Genomic DNA, 16025 nt, shown 5'->3' with positions numbered 1-16025 from the left:
AATCAAGATGAACTATTGCAGAATTATTTTCACTTTATGCCTGCGTCTAATTTCTAGTTTCCTTTCATCTAGTCTGTTTGTTGGCTGTTTTCCTTTCATGATCAAGATGCACAGTCCCTTTGACAATAGGTATTTTTATGAGGCCTTAATTTTTTGTAAGTACTCCCACTGTGGCAGTTCTTAAAAGTCAGGAGGCATTTCTTATATCAGGTATTTTTATTAATTGTTGATATAAATGCCTTCTGCCTTCTCTGTGGGGTTTCTTGCTTTTTCTGGTAATTATTTCACAGCTGTTACATTGTAAAGCCAATCCTATTTCATTAATTCCTGTTGTTTTGCTCCTTTTCCTCTTTTCTGATTTCTTCAACGGTATTATAGTTGAATCATTCATTTTTGGTAGTGATTGCAGATTATTTCAGAGTAGTCTGAAATTTGTATAATTTAAGGATAGCTCTTTGTTCCTTAATAACTATTAGGGTGGTTTTATACATCTTTATTTACACTTCTGGTCATTTTTCTTCAGCTTATTTCTCTAATGTTGGATTTTCATACTACTTCTTTCTATATTATACCTACAAACTTTCTTTATTCTACCAGATTCAATTCCTGCAGTCTAGTAGTTCTGTATGCTTGGATTTTTTTCTGAACTCCTTTTTTTCAATAATGCTGAATTCAGATAATATATACTCTGTGTTACAGGCATCCCTTATTATTTTCATGTTCTCAGTCTGCTTTGTCTAAGGTATCTTCCCCAGTGACTGAGTCTTATCAGCTTTTCTGATAACTTTGAGCATACCTTACGTATTTATGATCCATGCTTATGATCCATCAGCTATTTTGTGCCAAGTGGATAAATTTTACAGTTGTTTGGATTTTATTGTTGTGTAGCAATCTTTGAGCAAGATCATACTTGAAATTTTTATTTGTCCTCTTAAAACTGAATGATGTATTTCTTGGAAAGTAAAATGTGATATAGATCTAGACTGAAGAGAAAGATCACTTGAATGAAATATAATTATTAATTGTTCAACTTCAGAAATTTAGGAAATTTAGGGCAGTAAAGTTCAAGTGCTATAAAGGTAATATTCTTTTTTTATATATAGACTTAATATTGTATTCTTGCCAAGCTAGACCTGATTGCATTCACTTGGAAAAATTGTGAGAAGAGGGAAGAAGGTGAACACTAATGAAATAAGATCTATTTTAAAATCTGCATAGAGAGATCTCTAAATTCAGTTGTGGATGTAGCACTGAAATTCATTGATTCAGATTAACAAACATAACTATTCCATAGCTATGGAATAAGTATGGAAGAAACATAACTAATGCCTGTGTTTGGAATGTTGGGGTTTTTTTAGCATCTTTTAGTATTAATAAAAGCTGTTGATTCTTTAAAAGTGACTTGTAATGTTAAGAGAGGATTAAAAAAATTATTTTAATCTTGTGTTGAGGAGGGCCTACTTCCAGGAAAAGGGCTATGAAAAGAGAGGCAGATTATTATTCAGAAAATAGACATTCTTGCATGTGATGTATGAGTGTACATATGTGCTGGGAAAGAAGTGTACAATGCATATATAGTCATCTGTGCATTTAAATTGAGTTTTGCATGCACTTAAAAAATTCTGCTCATGCAAGAATGCATATATTTACACAGGTAGTCTTCTATTTTCTGACCAACCAATAAGATGACTAAGGGGGGAATATTTATGATTATATCATAGACACTCAAATTTTAAAAAAAACCCATACATGTTAAAATGAGCTCCCAGGAATGTGAAGTCTTGACGCTAAACCAGTAAAGTCATTAGGGAAAATGGTCAAACACTGAGGTCCCATCAGACAATGGAATAATCTGCCAAGGGAGGTCACAGAGATGCTACTGTGGAAAAAGCCACACTGTTCTGCCTCACTCTCCCCAAAACACAAGAGTTCCTTGGTTAGCACAGCTGGCTTGCTTTTCTGTTACCTACCATCCTTTCTCTGCCATAATAAATTTTCTGAGGAGCTATATTACATGGCATTGTCAGGCCTGTGATTCTCCATGGTTCAGGTAATCACTTCAGCTCTGCCAGCCTTAAGTCTCAATTTTTCAACTAGGCTTGGAAAAAAACCCTGCATGGCTATTTATTAGCCAGACTTTTGAGGGTTTTTGTTTTGTTATTAATCTCATTCACAAAGTGGATGGATATAATTATGTTCCTTATTATACCAGAAATATACCGTTAATGTCTTCCTAGTTTGTATGAATTTGATTATTCTAATGATGCTTTGGACTCTGAAATTTCTTCCTGTGTCCAGCATTAGACTGCAAATTGCCAAAAGGAATTTGAAAATCTATGTTTTTTTCAAGGCTTGTAAGAGTGCCCTGAAAAGAGAACTCATACAAATAACTGAGGTTTAGATTGCTAAACAGTGACAGAAGTGCCACTCTAGACTGTCCTAGGTGGAGACAATGGAAGCAGATTTGCTCTGAAACCTGCTGTGAAGGGTCTTTTTTTTTCTGCAGTTAATGACTTGGAATAGAGACTGTAGAGGGGTTAAAATGCAGTGGGGCTCAGTTCTGTGATGTATGTTGTCTGCCAGCTCTTCCTCTCATAAATCTAGGATCATGAGGCTTTTAAGAGATAAAATTAACTTTATATATATTTATATGTACTATGGTTTACTATACTAAGAGTTTGTTCCATGTAGAGCTATTCTAAATGATAAGCTAGTGTAGAAAAAAAGGTCATAGCTCTGGAGCATGTACATTAGAAATCAAGCAAACTTTTGAGCAGCCAGGCAGAAGATACAGGTTACATCTAAGCTGCAGTGATCTTGCAGTGTCTTTTGAAGATCATTTTTACTGTTCGTACAACTTAATTCTTAAAACTTCACAGCCTGTCTTGAAAATTTCTGAGTAATATTATTCTCCCCTGAATGCAGTCATTAATATGTAATTGCATATGCAATAAATACCATTTTAGTGCAGACAGTTTTTTTTTTCTCCAGAGCAACTGTTGTGAGACAGAAAACCCTTTGAAGCATTTTTATTGCTCTGTTGTGCTATTTCTTTGTGTGTATTCTTCTTGGAATTTGATTCCATTTTGAGAATGAAATTTTCATGGTCAGTAAGTAGCCATAAGGCCAGGCTATGGTTTGCAATGTAGTTTATTGCCCAAGAACCACAAAGACCTTTGCAACATTCAGTGATTCTCTGCTCTCCATCTTTCTTTGTTTCCATGGCTATATTGCTGTCTTGGTTGAGTTGGTTATTTCCATTTTCAAACTGCATTTGCCTGCCATCTTACAAATTAAAACAATGGTACAGCAGATCAATTTCTTACCTAAGTTGTTGGTGTGGTGGTAAGTGCAGTAGATCCTGCTTAGTGGCATGATGGTATGATTCTGTCTATCCATACCAAATAACAAGCTGTGCATTAAAAACAGCCATTGAAACAGATTACTGTTTTGGCTTTAATGTGTATTCATGAATTTCGTATTGTTGTAATTCCCTACAAGAAGTTCTTTATTCCATTTCTGGGAGCACAGCTGGCCAGCTGTAGGCTTTCCAGAGTTAACTTGTGGCCTGCTGACATGTGAGCAACATCAGCCACAAGTGCAAGTGGCAAAAAGATGTGCAATATCACAGTCCCTCTTGCCAGGGATGGAGGAAAATCACTGCCCAAAATTTGTTACTCATGTGGCTGAAGTTAGTGGTAGCCTCATATGAGCATCAATTTAATAGAATCATAGTGTAGGTTGGAGAGGACCTTTAAAGGTCATCCAGTCCAGCCCCTCTGCAGTAAGTCTAATCAGTCATGACAGGTTGCTCAGAGCCATGTCCAGGCCGTTCTTGAATGTTTCCAGGAATGGGGCATCTCTCCCCAATCTGAGAAACATGTTCAGTGTTTCACTGTTCTCATTGTAAGCAATTTCTTTCTTATGTCTAGTTCAAATCTGCCCTCTTTCAGTTTAAAACCATTACCCCCATCCTAGGGCAACAGAGCATACTACAAAGTTTGTCCTCTTCTTTCTTTTAAGTCCTCTTTGAGTATTCAAAGTCCACAATATAGGGTCTCCCTGGAGCCTTCTCTTCTCCAGGCTTAGTATCCCCAACTCTTTGCCATTCCTCATAGGAGATATGCTCCAGCCCTCTAAGGGCTTTCTTTTTGATTTTTGTAGAATTAGACCAGCAGAGTAAAATAAACCTCTAATATTTCTTGGTCACAGTGGCTCCTTGTGCTGCAAGGAGCTGTGTGACAGAGGAAGTTGTTAGGCACTGTGTAGCAGCGACAGTCTCACTACGGGCACACTCCTGTCCTTCCAGACTGAGTTTTCACTGTCAACCTTTGCATATGTGCATGCAGGCAGACTTGCCACTTCCATCTAACCTGTTGCCTGTGTCAGGGTTGGGAAAGTTTGAGACACTGTCTGAGATGTCCTTAACACGAAAAAGCTGAAGAAATCTCAGCCAGAGGGTAATAAAAAGCCTGGTAAAACAGATGTTTGCCATATGTATTTCTTTCTAGCAATTAAGCCAAAGTTTAATCACTAATGGCTTTATCAGTGCCTGTGGCAATCCATTCATTTTGTGGCTTAATGGAGATGAAGTTAAAAAAATAATCATATTACAATGATTCACTGTCAACATGCAGCTTTCACTGAACAATGCGTTATTTTAATTTTCTCAATGCATTCATAATTTTTTGGTTTTCCATTCTAAAAGCTCACTTTCCTCAAGAGCATTAGAGACAAAATGAATGGGATGGTCTATTGCAGAATTGTATCTTGCACTATAGAGCAACAGCTGCTGTTGGCCTGTTCATCTAATATGACTTCCTTCATTTTGAGCCTCTTCAATTTCTATTGTTATGCCACTGAATATATTTTCTCAATAATTGCATGTTACTTCTTCAGTTCTGATTTCTTAGGGTAGAGAGTCAGTAGCAGCTAAAACCAGAGAACCAAGAATTGCAAGATATATAAGTTCCTCTGCCAGATTTTCTAGAAACTCATCATGTGGTCCAGGCTGTGTCACCTAAACTTTTCTCACTTCAGTTTCCCCTCTGTGGTAATCACAGGCAAAGTTAAGAGCCAGTGAAAAAATACAACTGAGAAATGTCAAAATACATTGTGCTAAAGATTAGCCTGCTTGTTTAATTTTAAAAAATTGACTGAGTGCTTAGGACTTCCCTTGGAAGAGTGTTCTTATGCTATACAAGACCTCAGTGTTAGCAGATTTCCTCTCAGCCTCAAATTACACCTTTCTCAGCTCCAGTAACTCTAAGATAATGATAAACCATTCTCAAAGTCCCTCCCCCCTTAGTTATCACTCTCTGAGCCACATTATCTATATGCAGTTTCCTTTGTGAACCTGAACTCCCTTGTTAAGTCTTGACTTAAGGATGCCAGCAATGTGTCCTCTTTCAGTTTTGCACTGCAGCAAAGGTTTGAAATAATGTCATTCCTAAACATGGAATTCTAGTCGTAGCCATTGGCTGTGGGTTACAACTGGAGTCACTGAGCACCGTGAATTTTCTTTTATCCCTGTCCATAACGAGTGAAAAACTGGCAAAATTTTGGCAATCCTTTGCCTATGACTGAATGAGAGGCTGGATGCCCACAGTGTTTGGAAGCTGGGTAATAAGTAGCAAATACAAATCAGCACCTCTGGAGAGTGCAGCTGGGCTGTTTGCACAGGCAAACAGGCAGAGGCCATGCCTGCCCCTGGGTAGGTGCTGCACTGAATGGCTCCCGAAAAATGTCTTCAATTAGAGAGGTGTGTGTTCAAATTGCTGCAGCAACCATCTGCTTACTGTGAAATACGGCTGGAATCCTTAAAGAGGGACCACATTTCTGGAGAAAACTTTGCAGTATGTTAGCCTGAAACATGAGTTCTATAATTGCAGGTTCATTTTCATACATGAGTGATAGCAGGCAAAGATTTTTTTACTTTTTAATGAGGGATTTTTAACCCTGTTGGGTGTTGGGAAGTCATGATACTGTTTTGGTGGGGGATCTTTGGCACACCTCTACTTTTTTGTGACAATAGATTGTATCGTCATCCATGCAGAATTATGACTTTGCCTTTACGCTGTGGGGAAGAAATCCTGTAAATTGCAGTATCATTCAATAGCACCAGAAGGAACATAGGAAATTACAGGCCAAGTAAATTTCTTTTTGTATAAATGTTCTCTCTTTTCAAGTTTGCTTCAGTGTGAATGTCCCTCTTTAAGGTAAGGCCTTCAATATGGGGAAAATGTCAAGGTAGGTCCACTTTTAGGCCTAATAACCTTGAGGTGTCCCTTCAGTTTCATAATATATTTCCATTCAGTCATCAGTGCATGGCAATGAGCATTTAGCAGATGGGCACGCAAGGGGCTATACTGCATGCCTTTGCATGAAGTGTTACTGCTTAGGCAAAACACTGGGGAGTGATCTTGAGACCTCAGACCCTCATGTACCATTATTACACATTGCACATGATGTATTTCCAACTTGCTGCAGACATTTCAGGCATAGGAAGACAGTGAGCTTTCTTCTGAGAGTGACACCGTGTTGATTAATATTGATAAACAAAAAAGTTTAGAAATGGGGTAGACTGTCAAAATGGTTAACATGCATCCTTTAAAAAAAACTAAAGAAAAATCGGTGTGGACCCTTGAGACAGACTTTTTATCACTGACAGTCATAATGGTGTGACTCCTACACTTTTTTTGCATGCTTCCCCTGTCATAGGGTAACATGAATCAGAATGTTGAATTTTGGATTGTTCCTATAAGTTACACTTTCCTGCTGCTGGGTTTGAGTGTTAACCAGGTGGCTGATGATGGAGAAGCATTGGTTGTTTTCAGGCAATGAAGTTCAAGATCTCAGCTGAACTTGCTGTGGGCAGCTGTGAACAACAAATAGTGCCGTAGTTATGTCTGCAGCATAGCTCAGACCAATCAGTCCAGTGGCTGGGCAGGACAGAGAAGTCTGGAGCACTCCTGCCTCTTCCCTCAACAAAGAAAAGGTCCTTGGTTTTTTTCAAAGCTTTAACTAGCTTAGCAGTTTGTGCAACCTCTAAGTTTCCCCAAGATGTAAGTAGATAGCTTTTGAGCAGCCTATGTGCAGCTTAGAGAAATCAGAAGTAAGTGAGCTGGTATTTTTAAGGGATTTCAGTGTTGGGTTTTTTGAATGTACAAGGTTTTGTTTTCCCAGAATTTCTCATTCAGTTAGAGTCTGATTTTGGGGTTTTTTTTAATATCTTCAGCATCAGTGCCTCCAGCAGCTGTTTTTAGATGTGCTTACCATAACACTAGAATTACAGTAGTTTGACAGCAACTTCCCAGCACTGCAGGTTCCCAAATATTTATAAGTTAAACAAATTTTATTATGTTTCTTTTGATTCTGTACTGGGGATCCATCAGTATTTGTTTGGTTTTGTTAAGTCCTGGTTTGATAGGACTAAAATATTTTCATACTGGATAATTAAGTCCATATAACCATCTGTTAAGCGTACATTGTTAAGTGGTGCCCATTGGGATAGCGAGATAAGCAACCAGAGTGTACCTGCTTTCCTTTTGGGCTTTCCCAAAAAACACAAACTTTCTGACTGCTTTAATCTTCAGTGCAATTTTCATAAAGTTGTTTAAACCATTAAGTGAAATAATCTTATTATGTTTACTTTCCTTCTTATGTACATTCTCAAGAATTCACATTCTTGAGAAGAATTATTTTATTTTATATTAAAAGAAATATTTTATTTTTATATTAATGTAGATAATATATAGTATTCTTGGGTTGAGCCTGTTTCTGACGTCAGCAAAAGCCAGTAGAAAAATACCAGGTGATTAAGAAGCAGTAGCATGTGGCTCTTTATCAGAAGGTGGAATTTATTAAAAAAAAAAGTCAAGACTCATTGAAGGCTGGTCTTTTCTGATTAGTCCCTTCCCAGCTGGAGTCCAGTAAACACTGAGTATATAAAGAGCTTTGGCTTTGGGTTTATTTCTCATGCAGAACTTTCTGTACTAGCAGTACACTATGCTAATGCAGGCATTAGGTCTCACTTGGGTGTTCACCCAAAATGGGCAGCAAAAACTTGTCAGTGTGTGAGTTCACAGCTCAGCATACTAGTGCAAAACTTAATTCCTTTGACATATGCCCTACTGAAGAAGCTGATGTGTAGCTACTTATCTGCAGTAGCAGGACAGGGAAGACACCTTTAAATGGTAAGGAATCCTAGCACTTCATTAGCTGCTGCTTTTCTCTTGTTATGCTGCTCTGCTGGTAAAAGGGATTTTGTTACTCTGGAGGCACAGACCTTGTATTGGTCCTCTCAACAGCATGCTCCAGAAGCCATATGCTTAAATCCCGTGGCATGAGAGGAACAGTCAGTCTAAACATTTATAAAAAACCCTAAGCACAGATCTTGTTCCTTGCATGCCATATTCACGTTTGTGAAGGACCTACAGAACAACAGTTGTCTTGGCTGAATTCTGGAGTATGGAAAAGAAGGATTTGAAGCCCCTGACTGCCCATGACTCTTTGGAAGACTGTGCTTATATTTGACAAGAATTAGAAGAAAGGGAGATTGAGGTTGTGCCATCATGTCTGCATTAAAAGCTCAAATTCCCAGCAAGATGAGGTTCCCATGGTGCAAAAAGCCACATAAGTGAAAGACAGTCAGGAGATTGTAGACAATGATATAAATATCACAGCCCACCTATAGGAGAACAAAAATATGAAGAAAACTAGATGAATAATTACTCAAGCTCAAAGAAAATCAGTAGCAAAACCAAGAATTAAAGTCATGTCACTAACAAACTCTGCTACATCATACTGTGCTCTTTGGATAAAACTGTGTTCCACAAAAAAGCAGTTACAGGGTCTGGAAGAAAGGTGGAAAGAAGATGTATTGAGATGCAGAAGTAGTAGGTATTCATGCATAGTCCTCCAATGCCTTTTTTATGTCGCCTATGATTTTTATGTGCATTAGTTTAAAAAAAAAAGGCAGCATCCTCAGCTGCTTTCTAAAGTCACATACATCTTTATTTTACTCTGTCTTTGCAAAGACTTAAAAATAATCATTACACTTAGAAATATAATCTCTAACAATTCAGTAGTCTTAGCAATCAACCATCATTGTGTAGCTTTCTCCATTTGTCTTAGGTGAGACCTGCTATACCATTCTGCTGTATGAAAGCCTGTCATATGCATCATCCATGTCAAACTAATTAGCTAGGCCATCAAAGAGCATGGCTTTCCAGAAATGTAGGCAGTCTTACCAAAAACTGTGGAGCATTTCTACTCTGTGGCCTGAAATGCAAAATATTTTAGTGTGTAACTGAGCCTTAGAATTTTGCTTGCACTATATGTGTTGCTATTACCATTCAAGCTGTGATGTTTCTTTGCATCCAGCATCACAGTGCACATACCAGGGCTCCTTGATAGAGGAGGGCTCAGACTCACAAGATACTACTACATAATTTCATGTCATCATCAGGAAGGTTTCCATAATGTGGTGCTTTCCTGTAAAGAAATGTGTAGGTGACTGTAGGCAGAATAAAACATTGGAAAGTCAGACAGTCAGCATTTCTTCAGGACACACAGAGTGTCTTGAAATATTTCATTACATCATTCATCGATTTACTAACATCACAGTCTCCTTAATTTATTCCTTTTCTTTCTGATTGCTTAAAAAATGGAAAGTAAAGTAAACCCATTGATCTTTTACAGAATATATCCAGTCAATTACCTCAGTGCACAGTTAACTTTGTTAACAGTTATATTTGGATAACTTTTTCAATGATTTTGCAGATGTCTCCTGGAAGCCACTGAAATTCTAGAAATACGTGCCCTAGGCTTACCACCCTGCTTCACTTTTCCCTCCTCTCTGCAAGTCAGCTCCATTGCCTGGATAGTCCTTTGTGCCAAAGTGCTAGGGATCAGGAAGACCAAAAGGCCTCTACAGATGTATTTGAAGACTCACCAGCAGGTGGTTCAGCACATTGTCACAGATGCTCCAGCCCTGGTTGCAGTCACTCTCCCCTAACAGTGGTAGAAATGCAGTTTCAGGAGAACACAACTGAAAATGGGCTAATCCTGGATGTGTGCCAGGATGTAAGAGGGGAGGTGACATGGCAGATCATGACCTTAGAGCAGCTGAGGATACTGATGGAAGCTTGCCAGTATAATGTGAATTAGAGAGACACACATATAAAATCTGCACTGCAGAGTAGATCATAAGGTTTGCAGTAGGAGTCACGTTGTGCAGGGTATTTTCATATGATAGTTCCATTAGTTTCTCATCTTGTGTTTCTTCCCCTTCCCGAGAAGAAATATAAAATTGTTTCTCATGAGGTTATATCTCTCAAAGAAGCCCACCTGAAAGGGAAGACATAGTGTAGGATTTCAGAAGTTGGCACTCTTTCCCTGAAGTTCTTTCACTTCAAAAAATCGTGTGCTACCATAGCATAGCCAATGTGCAATAGCTCTATGTCACAATTGAGTCCTAATGGAAGCAAGCCCTGAGAAGTTGAACAGGATGGATTCTGAGAGCAAAGGAATAACCACAGATGGAAAGCTGGTGCTGAGTTCCCCTAAAGCTCCCGTGTAATCTATCTCCATCCATGTTCTGTGCAGAGATGACTGTTGTGGTATAGCAATCAGGCTATGAACAAAGATTTGCTCTGTATATTGTGTTTTGCTGTATATAACTTTAGTACTGTGTACTCGTGGTGATGAGTATACCCAGGTAGGGCCACAGAGGACAACAGATTCACACTGACTGCTGGGAGAGGTTCATTGCCCAGACTGCAGACACAGGATGTTCATCAGGAAACCTGCAGAGCCTTGTTTTTGTTTGCCTGGCCATTTGTTTTGTGGTGATGGTTTTGGGAGGCTCTGGTTTTGAGGAAATCTGTGTACAAATGAAATACGAAGTCTGGCATTCTGGCTGTGGAGTCATTAAGTGTTTATGCCCCTAATTGTTTAGGTTATTCCTCCTTCCTAGTTGACCCATTTCACATTCCTAAGAAAGGGAATACCATTTTTATATAAATGTGGTTTCAGTTTAGTGTATCACAAATGATCCCTTTTAAAATCCATAATTTTGTGAATTTGGTTGGTGTTTATTAAATACTTGTGTACTTCCATAACAGTTTAAGATATGGACTGCATAGGTTGACATGCTTTTCAAATACTGTTTCACTATCTATTAACATCTTTATTGAGTGGGGGGGTTTCCCACTACTTTCACTTAATCTGGTGTCCTTTACCTCTAATAATCTAGGAGAATAAAATCTCATCTTCTGCTTGGAAGTAATGAATGTTGATATACTTATAAAAGCTGCTTGGATTCAAAAGCCTTCTTATCATCCTAAGCTTCAGCTGGATGTATTACAGTTTATGACAAATGTGTTGTCACTCTTCCATGTGCAAACTGAGCAATTAACTCATTGAGAAGATTTAATAATTTATAAAGGTTTTTTGTTAACATGTATTTCTTACCTTCTGAAATCAGACAAGCTAGGAAATAGTTCTAATACTGATACAGATTCCCAGGACATGCCAATACTGTGAAGAGGCATCCTGAGGATAAACCAAAAGACAGGCCTGAAGTGTTGTGCTTCTTAGCCCATTTCCTTTAAAATATTCATACTGAATTTATTTATAAATAGCATGAGTTATGTGCAAAAGTGAGTGCTCATTATAGTTGGTCTCAAATATTTAGAAACTACTACACCTTTATGAAAAGAGATCCAATCAGTGGTGCAAAGTGATCTCTGTCTGTGCTGTGGTTTTTGTTATCATAATAAGGAGAGGTGAATGAGAAGACAGTGACATGTGAGGTTAGCCACATAACCCTGTGCTTCAAACCAATTGGTTTGATGTCTGAGTTTCCATTTGTCTTGATAAATATAATCTGAAAATCTTATCAGTGGTGAGGTACATACAAAATGTTTGAGCTCTCATCATCCTGATTGAAGAATTTCTTCTTGACGATACTGTATCAAAAGAGGGAATCACTTATTACTTACTGAAGCAAAATTCTGGATAAAATTAAATGATACCATTCAATACATATGAGAAGGTGTGATTCTTGCTGCGTGTCCCACTCCTGCTGCCCCGTGCCTCTGGAGCCACACACCAAAAGCCGCAGCAGCCTCCCAGAGTTATATTCAAACAGCATATTATGAATTTGTAGGACAATCAAACTAAAAGACAAAACCTAGGCTTTTGTGGAAGTGTCATTTCCTAGCCACCCCCTCCATCTGTTTTGTACCTTCTCTGAGTAGCTTTTGAAGCTGCTGGACAATGCCACCACAGTTATGGGAGCTGTTGAGCTTTCAATGGATTTGAAAATGTTTCAGTGATTTTCTGCAAATTAAATAAAAATAAGTAGGACTAAAGAGAGAGACTTTTTAATGTCTCCAAACTGGAGAACTAATTTAATCTTTATGAGGCCGAAGAGAGTCTACTGAGCCTCTTGGGCTCATGACACATCTGATGAGTTGTCCAATCTTTGCTGAGCTCCCTGGTTTGGAACACCCTCTGTCAGGTGCCTTCTTCAAGGATTTCTGTGGCTTTTTGGTACCCAAGGCTTCTGTAATTTACATTTGGTTCATGTAATTAATGGAAGGAATGGCAAGCTTTAACTTTTTGAATGCATTTTCAGTGATAAGAACATCAACCTAAATTTCTTTTTTCACTGCTGAAATTCATATAACGTCATTTAATAATTGCTGACAGACAAGGTTGGTAATCCTCAACACCGGAAAGCTTCATAAGAAGATTTTACTGGGGGTTTCTTAAGCTTGAGTTTCTACTGCAGGTAGAAATTGAATGTTTTGTGGAAATGGCAGTGAAAACAAAAACAATTCAGAAAGCCACTCTTTCATGTGTGCTTATTAACGGCAACTTTTAATAAATATTTGAAGAAATCTGAGGGGGAAAAAAGTATTTTGACTCAAAACCCCCAATATCCCTTTCTCCAAAACTGTACAGGCCAACTACAAAAGCTGATTAAATGGTGTTTTATGAAGAGGTAGTCTTTTATAGTTTCTGATATCTTTATCTCTTTGAATAGAATGAAACATGATTTTGACTAAAAAATTATCATCCTCGATGGGTACTAGTCATATGGGCTTATTAGTTCAAGTGTTACATCTAATCAGATCATGTCTCCTAAGTGTCACAGTCACTGCTCAGGCAGGAGACCTCTGAAGCATTTGCACTCACTGCTGGGAAAAATAAAAGGTCAAGTGAGCCAGCACATGCCTTGCATAAGAGGTAGTCACTATTCCTTCTCAGTACCAGAGATTTTCTGCTGGTGGAGCAGCCATCTTTCTGATGAGACTTAGAATTAGAACTGTGTACTTTGTGGTCATTGCCAGTGCAGTGTGGAGTTTGGCACCTACTGTCAGAAGCTGAAATCTTACCTGAGAAAAGAATTTGAAAAGTTTAAAATAATGTGTCCCAGAGTCTTAGGAGCTGCAGGCTAAATAAACAGAATTCCACCCATTTAATTACTGCATTTTAAATTATGCATTTAGCAGCCAATCTAAACATTTGTCCTTTTACCTTCATGATTTTTTAGTGTTCAAATTCAGATAATAGCTGCACTCTGTTTCTTTCATATATCCTCCTTACCTTGTAGATCTTCCTTCTTTTCTCAGCTTCTCTGCTAAGAGACAGGCACAGCCCTTCATACCTTCGTCCTGAGCCCTCATGATGCAACTGTGTGTTGGTTCATGCTCTTGGCCTACAGAGTATTCACAGTGCAAGTACATTAAAATAGCAATAGTAGCAGAAATGTGGCCAGACCTGTTTTGTCTTAGCAAATGGAACCTTGCAAAGTAGTCATAGCTTCAGGAAGAACGTCCCTAAGTTGCTAAGGTGGGCTTCTCAAATAAATCTCCCTATTGAGAAGAAGCACTTTGTGAGCACTACCTTGGCTTAATCCTTTTTGTTCCCTGTGATTTGTTTAATCTCACTTCATCAATTTGTTAGTTAGAGACCCATTAGCATATCCCTGCAGTCATGGATTGCTCCATGCTTGTCCTATTAATAAACTGGGTGATTTACATCTTTGCTGCCAAAACTATGTGGAACTGTTTATAAATCATAGAAAGTAAAAGCTCCTCCATTGGTCTTGAAGTCATATTTTAAGACACAGTACGCTTTTAAATCTAAGAGAATACCTTTGGTTGTTGTTTCAGAAGTGTTTTGGATTCCCTACTGGCAGAACAATTATTTTTAATCAATAGAATTTACGTACAACAATGTTGGTGGAACCCTTTTTTTGGATGTACTCTTCTGTGCTCTCTTTTATAATGTATATTCTGTTTGTTTTCAGCTACCCGAGAGTTTATTTGCCCTTGATAGCTGCTGGTAAATGTGTAAGCGTAGTCACATTTCTTTTGCATATAACTACAATTCTGAATTTGAATTCTACTGTCTACAAATACTTACCTTCTTCTGCTTTAGTGAGTGTTCCTGTGGCAAATTAATTGTGTGTGTGTGAAAATACCCAATACTCCAGTAGGACATGGAAAACAAGAAGAATGTAGACACAGTTGCAATGCAATGCTTTTAAAAATTTAGATGGAATTTCATTCTTATTTTGCAGGTTTTGCCCAAATTACTTGGGAAAATTGTCCCTCATGCCTCTTATGCAATTCAGAGTTACATGAGTCACATACATTTCATCTCTGGTCTTTATGTACAAAGTAAATATTTCAAATGTAAACAATATAAATATATCTATACATATATGTTTGTTAAGTCCATATCCCTTTCCCTTTAATGGAATTCTGTACATAGAGATTGTGGGGTTTTGTTTGTCTGCACTTAGAAAGTACTTGGTTTACAAGTGACAGTCTCTTGCATTTACATAGACCCTATATCTATGTTTACAGACCCTATATATCACATTTCCCTGTATCTATGATGTTCTTACAAACAGTGTAGGTGAAGGTTTCTGTGAGTATTTTACAACTGGGAGAAAGAAAACTGTTTAGTGTTTCAGTAGAGCTGATGAATAAAATACATTTGTATATATATATATGTTATAGAAAATGTACTACATTGAAAGGTGGTATACACCCCATTTGGAATATATTAATGCACTTTATAATGTATGACTTTGTCATTTTACCATTTTACTTTGCAAGTCAAATAGCTGTTCTATTTCCAGTATCATTTAATCTCAGACATTGGCAGGAGGAACACAAAGCTCATTTTCAATGTGTCATTGTGTCTCCATTAAGGATCACCCAGGTAATTACTAGTTTCCATGACACAAAGAGAAAAGAGACAGCATAAAAAGAATGTTTATTCCAATTCTCTGAACCTGTACATGCCTGAAATGTGCTGCTAACATGGAAAATGTGAACACTGCAGGTTCAAAGGAATGACCATGGAGAACATTTTCTGCTGTAGCCTAGAGTGTTTTTTACCAGTAGGTGGTCACAGATGCCGTGAGTGTCATGGGGACAGCAAATCAGCCTCCCTAAGACTGTAGCTCTTAATACCTCTTGTCCCAGAACATTCACAGCTGCACTTTGTTGAAGGAGTGAGGTGCTTTAGATTTGCATGGGAAAATCCTGATGTCATTGAAATAAAGATGAGTTCTCAGGTAGATTTCTCTGGAGATGGGATTTCACATTTTGTATGGTGCTCCAAATTACATTTGGCTGCATTAGGAAATCTGAGTTGCCAATGTTGAGCTCAAGTGTTTTGGACTGAGAGCTGTTGGAAGCTTTACCTCAGATTTTTAACCATGAGTGTAGCCTATATCACTTGTAGTGACATAAAGAAATGGTTAACTTAGATTTGAAACACTGGGCTGTTTTGGGGGGAATTCAATTGAATCAGTTCACTCTGTAACTCTGAAATGAGATACGATAATGTTCAAATCCAAGAGGAAACAGCCATACCATGTACTATGCCAAAGCCTCTTTAAAACTAGTCCTAATCTCAGCTTCCTGCTTTATCATCATACTGCTATTCCTTCGCCTGTCAGAGACCATGAGTCTCTGGGACCTCATTTATAGTAC

General features: G+C 38.0%; 1 protein-coding gene across 1 annotated transcript in view; it reads left to right on the top strand.

Annotated features, from left to right (window-relative positions):
* The window catches only part of PRKCE (protein kinase C epsilon), a 285713-nt gene that overhangs the window by 266223 nt on the left and 3465 nt on the right, over nt 1–16025 (top strand).

Source organism: Sylvia atricapilla, chromosome 3 (genome assembly GCF_009819655.1).
Source record: "Sylvia atricapilla isolate bSylAtr1 chromosome 3, bSylAtr1.pri, whole genome shotgun sequence".
NCBI lineage: Eukaryota > Metazoa > Chordata > Aves > Passeriformes > Sylviidae > Sylvia > Sylvia atricapilla.
Note: the sequence above shows the minus strand (reverse complement) of the source record. Positions and strands in the feature narration are given on the sequence as shown.